Below are 12173 nucleotides of genomic sequence, written 5' to 3' on the forward strand. Positions count from 1 at the left end.
TGTCTAGGGGGGAAGCCCACCATCAAGTGGGGGGGTCCTGCGGGCGCTGAGTGTGGTCACCCCTTGGGACGGTGGGCCTGGGACTCCAGGGCAGGGGTCTAAAGCCATGGGGCGGGGCCACCATCGCTGGGAGTTGGTCCACAGTGGGGGGGAGGGGCAGACCCAGACCTGTGTGGTGGAGTACTGTCCTCTACAAAGTCTTCATTCATTCATTCACGCGCTCATTCATTCATTCCAAAGACTCGTTCAGTGCCTGCTGGGTGCCAGGCTGTCTTCTGGACCCTGGGGATACAGCAGTGAAAACAACCCCACCAAAATCCCTGCCCCCATGAAGCCTCCATTCCAGTGGGAAAGACAACTTTAAAAAAAGAACGTGCTACACCATGGGTGAACCTGAAAGATGTTACACTGTGTAAAATAAGCCAGACACAAAAGGACAGATACTGCATGATTCCACTTATAGGAGGTGCCTAAAGCAGTTAAGTTCAAAGTAGAGTGGTGGGTGCCAGGGACCGGCGGGAGGGTGGAATGGGGAAGCAGTGTTTAATGGGGACAGAGTTCCAGTTTTACAAGATGAAGTTCTGGAGATGGACGGTGGTGATGGCTGCACAACAGTGTGAATGTCCTTAATGCCACGGAACTGTACACTTAAAAACGATTGAAAAAAAAAATGATTGAGATGGTAAGTTTGACGTTATGTGTATCTTACCACAATTCAAAAAATAAAAATAAAAGAAGAAAGAAAAGCCCACGGTATATTAGATGAGGATCAAAGCTATGAAGTAAATGGGAAAGTCAGGGGAGTGCCGGGCCTGGGGCTGAGTTTGAAATAAGTAAGGGGGTCGAGGAAGGCCTTAGTGAGGAGGGTCCCAGAGCCGAGGCTACGGGGGAGGCGGCTCTGGGCAGAGGGTGCGTGGGTACAGATGCCCCGAGGCAGGCAGGGCGGGGCCTCCAGGCCTTCCCCTGTGAGTGGGGTGAGACCAGGTGACTTCAGGGCACAGGTTTGAAGGGGGTCCCTCTGGCCATCCTGTCGGGGAGGCAGGGGCATGCGGGAAGCTAAGAGAAGGCTTTGCAGGTTGAGGGAGAGCCAGCTGGGCCCCCGGTCCTCGGCAGCCGTTCCCAGCTCTGGGTGACCCATACCTGTTGGTGGGCTCAGAGCACCACCGGAGTTATGGTTGTTTGTGGTTGTGTTTAAGTTTTTCTGGAGTCCCCACTGCCACCCCCGAGATGTCACTTCTCTCCGACTTGGGACGGGTTGGGGTGGGTGAGAGAACAGCAATGGGATGGCTTGGCCAGGCTTCAGTTCTGGCTTTGAAGCCACACAGCCATGCCCCGGGCCCTTGACCTGCCCTGGCACGGGGTCAAGTGCTGGGGCCCCCCTCCTACCCGGGCCTGTTCCAGAGTCTCATGCCTCTCAGGAGGCCCATGCCAGCCAGGCTGGGGGGAGTTCGGGGCCTGGGCTTCAGCCCCAACTCCTCCCGCCTTGCCGTGTGCTCCTCCAGCTGCGTCTGGGTTTCTGCATCTGCAAAGTGAGGTTTGGATTCTCGTGCAGCCGCTGTGCCAGGGCACAAGCCTGTGAGAACAGCTTTGTGCACGTGGGAAGGTGTCCCTGAGGACCCGAGACAGCGCAGCCCGAGACCACGAAACCCCTGCACAACCCCACGGGGGTCCACTGCTGCCACTTTAGGAATGGGGGGAGGGTCTATTCCAATCCTTCATCTCCTGCCCAGACATTCTAGGGATGACCTCAGGAGTTGCTGGGGGAAACGGCAGGAGATGGGGTTCTAGAATAGGGGTCTAGGGCCCATAGGGGCAGGAGGAGAGGTTAGCGGTTCAGGGACCTACGTTATTGTGGAGTCCGCCACGGCCACTCGCCAGCTGGCGCCTGGTTTGTTCCCCGAGAGCCCAACTACCCACCCTCTGTCCTTTCAGAGGGAGCCTTGGGGGCCAGGCTGCAGACAGAGGCTCGCTCCACTGCCCGGACACCATGGGGTAAGTAGGGAGAGGAAGGGATGAAGGAAAAGACGGAGGAGCTAGGTGCTGGGCTTGGACCGTGTCCTACCTTCCCATCCCATTAAGTGCTTAGAGCTGCTCTGTCCAGGGTGATCACCACCAGCCCCGTGTGACTTCTTAATTTTAATTTTAAATTAAAGTGAAATAAAATTCAAAATTCCATTGTCCAATCACACTAGTCACATTTCAGGTGCTCAGTAGCCCATGGGCTAGTGGCGGCCGTACTGGACAGCCAGGCGTAGAACACATCCGTCAACCCAGAAAGTTCCATGGGGCAGCGCCAGTCTCATCTCTAGAGCAACCGCAAGAGGTAGAGACTGTTGCCCGCCTTTTACAGACGGAGAAGCTGAGGCTCAGAGAGGGGAAATGGCTTGCTAGTCAGGCCGCCAGGGAGTGTAAGAGAGTACTCAAACCTGGGTACGTCGAGTCTCAGAGCGTGGACACGGGGTCCGTGTGCACAAGTGTCCTGCTGCCCAGAGGGCTGCTTCTTGGGGCAGAGGAGCCCAGAGCCCGCTCGCTGGCCACACACATGCTCTGGGACCTCTGCCTCCGTCCCCAGGGCCACGCGGAGCCCCCCTCAGGCTCGATTACCCAGTGGGGAGCAATGCTTTAATGAAAAGGCCAAACAAGGATTAACATTTCTATTTGGGGCCTCCGGGGCTGCACCTTTGAGACCGAATCCCAAATCCCATAGGAGAGGCTTCAGGAAACATTACTGGACTCTGAAAAACTCATTCTAAAAGTAAGAGAACGATAGCCGAAAGCTGGAAACAACCCACGTGTCCGATGAATCCGATGCTATGATTCAGCCGTAAAGAGGAATGAAGCACTGACCCAGGCTACAAAGTGGACGAACCTCGAGAACATGATGCAAAGTGAAAGAGGCCGCACACAAAAGGCCACAGAGTGGATGATCCCATTGATATGAACTGTCCAGAACAGGTAAATCCACAGAGACAGAAAGCAGACTGGTGGTTGCCCGGAGCTGGGGGGAGGCGGGATGGGGAGTGAGTGCCTATCAGGTATGGGGGTGATGAAAATGTTCTGGAATTAGAGGTGACGGTGGCACAGCACCATGAATGCACTCCATGCCTCTGAACTGTGTACTTTAAAATGGCAAAAATGGTCAGTTTTATAGGTGTTTTGCCACATTAAAAGTGAGAGGAAATGGTAGGATCTAGGTAGTGCATGTATGGATGTTCATTAGGAAATGTGTTCAACTTTGCTGTTTGTGTGAACCTTTTCATAAGAAAGCGTCGAGGGGGAAAGTGAGAAGAGGATTGTGAAGAGAAAAATGTTTCCCAGGTCATGGCATTCAGTGGGGGCCCAGAGGTGGGCCTGGATGTACCCCTGTCATGTCGTCTCCAAGAGGAGGAGCGGAGACCTCAGCCCAGGCCTCCCCGGCCCCATTCCTGCATCTTGGAGTGGGTGCAGGGCCAGCAGCTATGGCCAGTCCTGAAGCTGGGGTCGTGGACAGGAGCCGCGGCAGGGCTGGCGCAGGCAGGTGGGAGAGCCAGCCCCGCGTGGGAGACCCGCAGGGAGCCAGGGCCACGGAGCCTTTAGGGGCCGTCCACCCGGGAGGGCCGTCCACCCGGGAGGGCTCACTCCCTTCGTCCTTCTCCTCCACTTCCTGCATAGGAGGTTCTGTGCGTCGAGGTCCTTCCCTAGTTGGATGTCCCCTCATCCCTGAGGGTGGGAAATGTGACTCGGGGTCTGGAGACTCTAATTTTTAGAAACGGGGAGGCAGGTGGAGGTCAGAATGCCTCCGCAAACACCAGGGCCCCAGGTGGTAGCCAGGCCGTTGGGAGAGGCTCTGGTCCCCTCAGTCCCCGGGGAGTCTGGCCGGGCTGGCGGCCTGGTGTGAGATGAGGGGCGGGAGCGCCAGTGAGCCTGGCGAGGAAGACCTGAACCTCCTGCCCCCTCACCCCCCGCTCCTCCAGGGGGCGGAGAACTGCTGCTGTTTGCCCCACTGGGTCAGGCCAGTTCCCCTCCCAGTCTGGCCGCCTTGGGCCCAGAAGGCCCGGTTTGGTGGAGGCTGCGCCAGGAGTGTGGGGAGTGGCTCCGAGCTGACGCCTTCCCTCTGGCATAAGGTTCCTCCACCCGCCTCAGGCTCTGCCAGCGGCTCCCCTTTCTCCATGGCAACTTAGCTCAGTGGTCCCAGTGGAGGAGACAGAATCAATTCTCCCTCTTCCCTCCCTCCCTCTCCTCTCTCCCCACCCCTTCCTCTTGGCTTCCCTTCCTCCTTCGTCCCTGCCGGGCTCGCGGCTCCTCCATCCATCCGTCTATCCGTCCATCCGTCCGTCCCTCTGTCTCCGAGGCGCCCTCCCGTCTCCAGGCATGAGTTGCCGGCAGAGCTGCGTGCCAGGGGCGGCTCCCTGAGGCCGTCAGCATGGGGAGCTTGGGGGACCTCCGCAGACATGGGGGGCTGCTGGACCAGCCCCAGGCCGGCTCCTGTGGCGTGTGGCTCCCAGCTCTAACACTTTGTCTCCCCTCTTCCCCTTCCTTACATTTTCTTCCTGAAAGGTAATTTTCTGCTAAAACTGTCAGAGCCTTAGGACGGGTTTATTAGCAAGGCAGGCTCTGTCCTGGTCACGTGGGCTGCTGTTTTCCCTGGAGTAGCTGGGATGGAGGGAGAGAGGGAGGGAGAGGCATGGCCTGACTCAGAGCTCAGAGGGGACACAGCAGAGTTTGGGTGTGTGTGGGGTCTTTCCTCCAGGGTGGCTGTGAGAAGCCCACCCCCGACTCCTGTTGCTTGGGTCTGTGGCTGTCCGTTGCTCTTCCATTTTTCAGCCTAATTGCTACACAGCATGAGCAGTCTGCTTTCCTGGACCGTGGTCTGACCAGGGGGAAGGGAAGGGAATTTAGGGGCATGCACGTGCACGCCAGATGGGGCAGGTCTACCGAGTGTCGACGGCTGGGTACAGGTTTCTCCGTCTAATCCTTTCTCGCCTGAAAATGGAGTTCAGTAGGGAAATGTTTTGTCCCCGTAACCAAGCATCTCCGAGAAGATGGTGTAGTGAAGATCAGCCTCTGGCTGGTTCCCGGCAGAGGGGGTCCTGGCAGCCTGGCTGTGGTGGCACCACCGTCTGTCTGGGACAGCCGCTCAGCAGAGTTTGGTTCAGACAGGATCCTGAGACCGCTGCCCGGTGGGTCGAGATTTTCCCTTGTGTCTACCCCATCTCCAGCCATGGCGTTCAGGACGGCTTCTGCATGGCTCTCCTGGAAGGAATCAATGAGGTTAATTCATCAGCTGCCCTTCCCAGGGGCATTCTCGGGATCCGTGCCACTCCCATTACCTCTGCCTCTGGCAGTAGATGATGGAAAAAAGAACCCCTCGCTGTCGACTAGAACATCTATGTTGATGGAAAGTGAGGCCTGAGGAAAACGGATTTAGCACCCAGTTCTTAGAAGCCATGGGTTTGAATGGTGCTTGAGAGGAAGCCCTGTGTGATCTTTAAATAGAAAGTGAACACCAGTGACTCACAGGGAGACTTGAAAGTTTGGTTCAGGTATTGGGGGAAAACAACAGTCAGCTCTGAACGTGGTCCCCACCTCGGGGGCTGAAATGGCAGGGAGTCTAGACATTCAGGCATGTGTCTCAGAGTCAGGCTTCTGATTGGATTATACATTTGTTTTCAGCATTATCTCTGGCAGATTGCTTTAAAAACAGACGGCCCAAGGCAGGGCCCCCCTGGTCTGGGTCTGTGGTCAGGTCTCTTTCAACTACATTTGTTCATCTCCCAAAGCCCTGTTTCACTAAAGCCGCCTTAGACTCTGAGTCCTTGGTGCTTCCCTTTGATAATCAGATCGGTTCCTGTTGGGCAGGATGAAAATGCTTTTGTGTCTGCAGCATCTGTGCTGTGTCTTGCTTTTCCTTTGCTTTGAGGCTGGCGTCTGTCACCGAGACCCTCCTGGCATCTGGGCGCTGTGCAGGCTTCTTAATGACATTAGCTGCGTCTGGATTCTGGTTGGTTTGCCGTAAATTCTGATGGGTTTACGAGTTGTGCGATGGGTGGGGAGGCGGTGCGCTGGTTGGGCTTGGTTTGGTTTTGGTTTGCTGGCGAACGGAAAATCTGATGTGACACGTGAAAGGTCAGCCCCGTGAGTGGCAGCATTCGTTCTCAGCTTTGCGCCCAGCCTCCACGGGAGGTGGCTGCAGCTGGGGTTACTCTGCCCCCGGGACTCTTTCATGGGCGTCCAGGGTGCGGGTTGCTTTGGCAATCCACGTGTGTGTTTTAATCAGCAAGCCGGCAAGTCGGAAGGATGGCAGAGCAGGGCTGGCGATGGAAGGGGAGGGAGGCAAGGCTCCGCCAACCCGCCCGCTTTCATCCAAAGTGAATCCTGAGTGCTCCGTGCCAGCCCCCCCCCCCTCCCTCCCGTGTCCTCCGGCACCAGGAGCCAGCCTTCTTTCTTAGTGCGATTTCACATAGCGGTGCCTTACTTGAAAGCATCGTAAAGAGCCGCAGAGGGTGTGAGAGCAGGTCGGAGAGGTGGGAGCCCTGGCTGCCGATGGCTCCAGCCGCCGAAAGTGTGGAAAGCTCATTCCAGGAAAAGTGGAATAGTCCGTGTTGGCTGGCTTTCAGGCGGTGAGTGGCTCTCTCTTCTTTAATTCGACGGGAGCACCGGGATTCAGGGGCGGGCTCGGTGGGAAGCCTGGTGGTTCGGACAAACCTCGCGAAGCCCGTAAAGCTCCATGGGGAAAGTTTGGTTTGTCTTCCCCTGTGCGCTGGCGTCCCCCACCCAGGCTGTGTCAGGTGGGACAGGCGGTGCTGGCTTAGCATCAGGGACTCTAGGACTTGGGACCACGACTGCCTTGGGAGGCTGAGCCTGTGCCCCAGCCCAGCCCTGTTGCCCAGACTGAGAAAATCTCCTAGGGGTGGCACTTCATCTTTTTGCACAAATGGCTTAAGAAATCGTGCAGGAGAACAGAAGCTCGTGAACGTTAAATTCTCCTGGTCTGCTGTGCGACGTCCCTGAATACACACATACACACACATATATGCAGTCACACACATGCACACTCACACACACACACAGATACGGTTTTCCCTTTTGCCATCAGGGGTGCATGTACCAGCTGGCATTCTGCCCTTGATAACATGATCTCCTATAAACAGTTCCCGGTACTGATAAGATCGAAGAGCTGTCCTTTTTATGCATTGCTTTTTAGCTCTGTGTCTTACCTGAGTGAGACAGACCATTCGTGTCCACTTCTGGAAAGAGCTGCCTCCCTCTCTTACTGTTCCTCTTTTCCACAACCCCCCCAGGCTCTGCTATGTTGTCAGGTGTTACAGACATTAGCACATTTGTGTCCGCAGAGGAAGCCCTGGGTGCCAGCTTTTCATCCTGGGCTGCTGAGGGTCTCAAGCCGAAAGAAAGGGGGGTCGTTAGAGAGAGACTGCTAAGCTTCAGAGGTGCTGAGCTGCGAGGCCGTGTGTGCACGCGTGTGTGTGTGTGTGCCTTCCCCACATTGTTCATATTTGGGCATCTTCAGCTTTGCTTTCCGTTTCTCCCCATTGTCTTGTTCATTTCCCTGATCAAACTCTGAACTGGGATCTTAACACCCACCTCACCGGCGCCTTCACAAATCTCATCTAATTTAACAATTCGCAACCACTTTAGAAGTGCTTGGTGTTGTCCCATTTTACATATGAGGAAACTGAGTCTCAGAGCAGTTGAGTAGCCCACCCTGTGGCAGAACCAGAACTCAGATCTCTGACTCATTCATTCATTCATTCATTCATCAGTTACACATGCAGGCTGCTCTGCATTGGGCCCCATGCCACCGGGCTTTGGGATGAAGGGGAGACCCAGTCCTTCCCTCCAGGGAGTAGTCCCTCCATCCCAGTTGTCTGAGGAGAGAAAAGGAAAGAAGCAGAGGGCAGGCGCTGAAGGAGGCGACGGCCCCGGTTGGAGTGGGGAGTCCCTCGCTGGCGCCCACCCCAGCCGTCCACTCCTGCCTGCTGCACTGTAGACAATCTTGATTGGGTCCTGATCCGTCTGTGTTCCCCTGTGGGGGCAACCTGGCTCACTCTCTTTTAAAAATTAAGACATCATCTAAGGCCTTCCTTGGCGGTGCAGTGGTTAGAACTCCACGCTTCCACTGCAGGGGGCACGGGTTCGATCCCTGGTTGGGGAACTAAGATCCCGCATGCCGCATGGCGCGGCCAAAAAGAAAACAAAAAAATTAAGACATCGTCTGGTCATCAGGAAGACAGTCTGCAGAATGGGCCTGTGTGTTTTATGCTGAGAACTTAGGTGTGGGTGGCTCGGTGTAGAAGGAGGGCCACGTACCCCTGGACACTGTGCCTCAGTTTCCTCATCTGTAACCTGGAGATAGCACCAGCTACTTCACGCACCTCAGCCTGGAGGAGGCAGGTGTGAGGGTGCTTGGCAACGAACCCCCGAATTGGCATCAGGATTTGTTATCATGCATTTAGATATCCCGGTACCTTACTCTCCGATGGCTCAGAAAAGACTGCAAGGTTTGGAGTATATAGACACATGCATATGGATATGCAAAGAGAGAATGCACCATTGGTAAAGCAAATGATTTAAACAGCGATTCTGGGTAGAGAGAATCTGAGAGTTCTTATGTTATCTTTGCAACTTTTCTGTAAATTAGAGATTATGTGAAAGAAAGAAAGAAAGAAAAAAGACAGGTGTTTGAGGGCTTTTCCCCAAAGGTGAACACAGTAGTGATATAACAGAGGAGGGTTTGTACCTTAAGGAGCCCACAAGAAGCCACGTGAACAAAACCAATGACCGGCCCGCCCTGCAGGGGAGAAGGAGCTATTGTAGGGGCCCTTTCAGGTCATGGCCAGGCCAGACTCTCTTGAGGCAGGGCTCTCCCTGGACACAAGGGCCTCCGAGGTCAAGCTCCTCCCCAGCTCGCTCCCTGAGCTTGGTGAGGCCTTCCCTGGGGCCTGAGTCTCTTCTTCCAGAGGACAGAGCCTGCTGCCTGCCCCAGGCCTGGAGAAAGTTGATGGTTTCTTGAGGGGCGCTGGTTTAGTTTTGGTCCAAGCTGCAGCATACCCTCCCGTGCTGTCGGCCTTGTGGCCTTCTGCTGCCCCCCGGGCTCCTGAGAGCCCCTTTCGGTAAATCCTTGCGTGGTTCCTGGGAGTTCCGGCTCTGCTTCCTGTGGGCCACCCCAGCCTCGATCGTCTCCCCGGCAAAGCGAGCATGGTGGCACCCGAGCCCGGCGCCCGAGCGGGCTCCGCTCCAGTTTCACCTTGCTGCCGTAGCGAGAAGGGCATTCCTCACCGGGTCCCCCTCTCCTCTCTGAAAGCAGCTCAGAGGGTCACAGGGAGGACAGCAGGCAGCACCCAGGGGGAGTTTGGGGCCATCTCACACCCTCGGGTGCTCACCGCGCTGGGGGAACACGGAGGCGGAAACAAGTCAGAGCCACTTGTCCTGTCCCCACTCTGCCATCAGCCCAGGTGTGAGACCTCAGAGAACTCCCTTGACCTCTCCGAGCCTCAGTTTCCTGGTCTGCACAACAGGGTTACAGAGGGTGTGGGCAGAGCACTGCGATCCCAGGCAGCTTCTCACTCTGCCTGTCGCCCTGTACCTTGTCAAGCACTTCACAGCTTTCGAGGTGTGGACACACCATTATCCCCGCCTGTAGCTGTGACCAGGCTTTGTCAGGGCTGCGGCAGGCTGCACGGACAGGGAGCCGGGAACGGGGCATTTAAAACACTCTGGCTACCTGGTTTCATTTGCCCGCTGGGCCCCTGCTAATTGCGTGGCTGAAGTCCTTCGTCCGGATTCCGGGTTCCTGGGATGGGGAGACTGGAAGGTGGCAGCTGCCCTTGGGGTGGCAGGAAGAGCGGAACTTGTTAGCCACGCGGACCCGGGGTTGAGTCCTGGCCGTGTGACCTGCAGAAGCCCTCAACCCCGTGAGCCTGAGTTTCGCCCCGTGCAGGACAGGGGTGATCCTCCCGCTGCGGGCGCTGGCTGAGAATGGACCCGTAGAAGGAGCGAGATGATGCGGGTGATTGCTTTATAGGGCTGTCCTCCAGGGTAGGACTTAAGAAAAGGATTCGTTTCAAATGGCCACTCTGTACCAAAGGTCGTCCTAGGATCAGGGCCAGGCCAGCTGCTGCTTTACATGTTCCCAAACGTTTGGAGAGCCAGTGCTGTGTCATGGCCAGCGGGGCCTTCCGTCAGTGGTGTAGTCACTAAGCTGCCTGTGGCCTAGAAGACGAAGGCCGGGGCCCCTCCAGCCACCCGAGGGCACATGCACAGCAGTGTTGCTGTCGGGGAAACCAAGGCCCAGAGGTGTATCTCACTGCTGGAGCTGGGCGTGGCCACAGTGCCAAGGAGGGCCCTCCCCCGGACCCAGAAAAGAGCAGGGGTCAGAATTTATACTTGAATCATCGCCCAGCAGCTTCGGTCTGGAGGTAAGAGCCCAGCTTGACGGCTGCCCGCAGCCCTCTGCCCTCCCGGGCAGCAGACGGCACACTGGGATTCCAGGTCAGGCCCAGAAGACGGGGCAACTGGCACAGAGACCCAGAGGGGCTTTCCGGAGACCCCCAGAGCCACGCTGGGCTGGGCTGGGTGGCTCTGGGGGCAGGACAGCATCCCGCTTCCTCTCCACACTGGCCCCTGCAGCTCTCCACCCGCACCGCCCCCCCTTGCAGCTGTGGAGGGGCCGTGCTGGTGACACGGTGACGTTCCTTCTGTGCAGCGCCCGCACGGATCATGACATTCTTGGGCTGCCTCTTGCCCCACAGTCGATCCAGGTTGGGCCGACGCGTGAAGGGTCATGTCGATGCGGAGCCCTCGGTGGTGTCCCCGCTACCCGTCCGGGCTGAGGAACCGGTTGGTCCTGTGAGGTCATTTAGAAAGCAGGCGGCCTCGTGTGCAGCCTGAGGAAGAGGCTCTACCCAGTGCGCCTTGGAGAAGAGCTTCCGTCCCACGGGCAGCTGGGCTTCTCTCTGACCGCGTGGCAGTCCACGTGGACTCGAGTATGGCAGCCGGCGGGAGGGCTCCTGCCTTGGCAAGCGCCACATTCCTCTGAGCTGCCCGACCTGGCTGCTCCACAAGGCCTGTCTCTGTGGGGGGGGAGGGGGTTTGGGGGCTGGATGACAGCAAGGACCTTCTGCGGGGGGCGCCCCAGGGCACAGAGCCACTGCCTGCACGGTCCTAGGGCCCTTGGAGATGGTCTCACTCAAACCCCTCTGCTTTAGCTGGGAAACTGAGGCCCACGGAGGGCCAGGGACCTACCTCGTCCAGCTCCCTGGACCTCGGTAGCACTACCTTCTATCTGCCGCCTGATAACGTTCAGGGCCTGGGCCCTGTCCCCACGGTGGGTGTGGCACTAGGGCGGGATTTACACGCCTGAGAGCAGTGAGCCGTGCTGGGAGGAGCCAGCAGAGCCTCTGGAATCTGCCTGCCTCACTGCGGGGGGGCGGGGGGGCAGGGGGACCTGGGGGGGCCCCGGGTGGGGGGCCCCTGGGCTCTCTCCCGTTGCCCCGGGCCACCAGTAGAGGCTCCTGGCTGGGTCTTGCTACCCTGGACTCTCAGCTCACTGCCAGTCAGTCAGTGCAAACTTGATGGTTGTGAATTACCAGTGTGCAGAACGCATGCTCGGATGTGGCTTTGCAGTCTCCAAAGCATATTGCATCTGGTTTACCGGGTGAGTCTGGCTGCGGCCCTGTGCAATGGCCAAGGCAGATGACCAGAGTCTTTTCACGCAGGGGCAGAGGGGTTGAGTGAGCTGCCCGAGGTCAGACAGCAGCTCTGGGACAGAGTTTGGACTTCACATCATTTGCCTAACAAACATTTGCCAGGCGACTGCCTTTATCGAGCAGCTGCTCTGGCCAGGCCCTGGGGAGATGGCTATGAGCAAGACGCAGGGCCTGAGCTCAAAAGCAAGCCGGTGGGGGGCGGGGGAGTGACATGATGGCTGGAGAGAGTCAGCACCAGGTGCCCGTGGAGCTGACCGGGCCCGTGGGGAATCCTCACCTGGGCGAAGGGCTCTTTGAGCACAGGAGGGTCAGTCACCTGATTCCAAGCCCAGGGGGACACCGGCATGCGTCCCCTCACCAGCCAGGCCAGCGGATGGAAGTTGTAGTTTTGGCTCTGCTGTGTGACCTCAAGCAGGCCCTGCCCTATGACTGCTCTCTCCACCTGCATGAACAGGTCGAAGCAGGCCA

The 12173-nt window shown here is 57.5% G+C and overlaps 1 protein-coding gene across 7 annotated transcripts in view; it reads left to right on the top strand.

The window, feature by feature from the left end:
• PITPNM2 (phosphatidylinositol transfer protein membrane associated 2) overlaps nucleotides 1-12173 on the top strand; it is a 142464-nt gene that overhangs the window by 60625 nt on the left and 69666 nt on the right. Inside the window, exon 1 of one of the 7 annotated variants that reach the window (XM_059895699.1) lies at nucleotides 2739-2955. The exons of 2 other annotated variants lie outside the window; for them this stretch is intronic. The gene's annotated coding sequence lies outside the window, so the exon portion shown is untranslated. Of the gene's footprint in view, nucleotides 1-2738; nucleotides 2956-6178; nucleotides 6600-10395; nucleotides 10416-12173 lie in introns of those variants that run through there. 4 more of the 7 variants (XM_059895705.1, XM_059895704.1, XM_059895697.1 and 1 more) reach the window with 4 other exon arrangements.

This window comes from Balaenoptera ricei, chromosome 14 (genome assembly GCF_028023285.1).
Source record: "Balaenoptera ricei isolate mBalRic1 chromosome 14, mBalRic1.hap2, whole genome shotgun sequence".
Classification (NCBI taxonomy): Eukaryota; Metazoa; Chordata; class Mammalia; order Artiodactyla; family Balaenopteridae; genus Balaenoptera; species Balaenoptera ricei.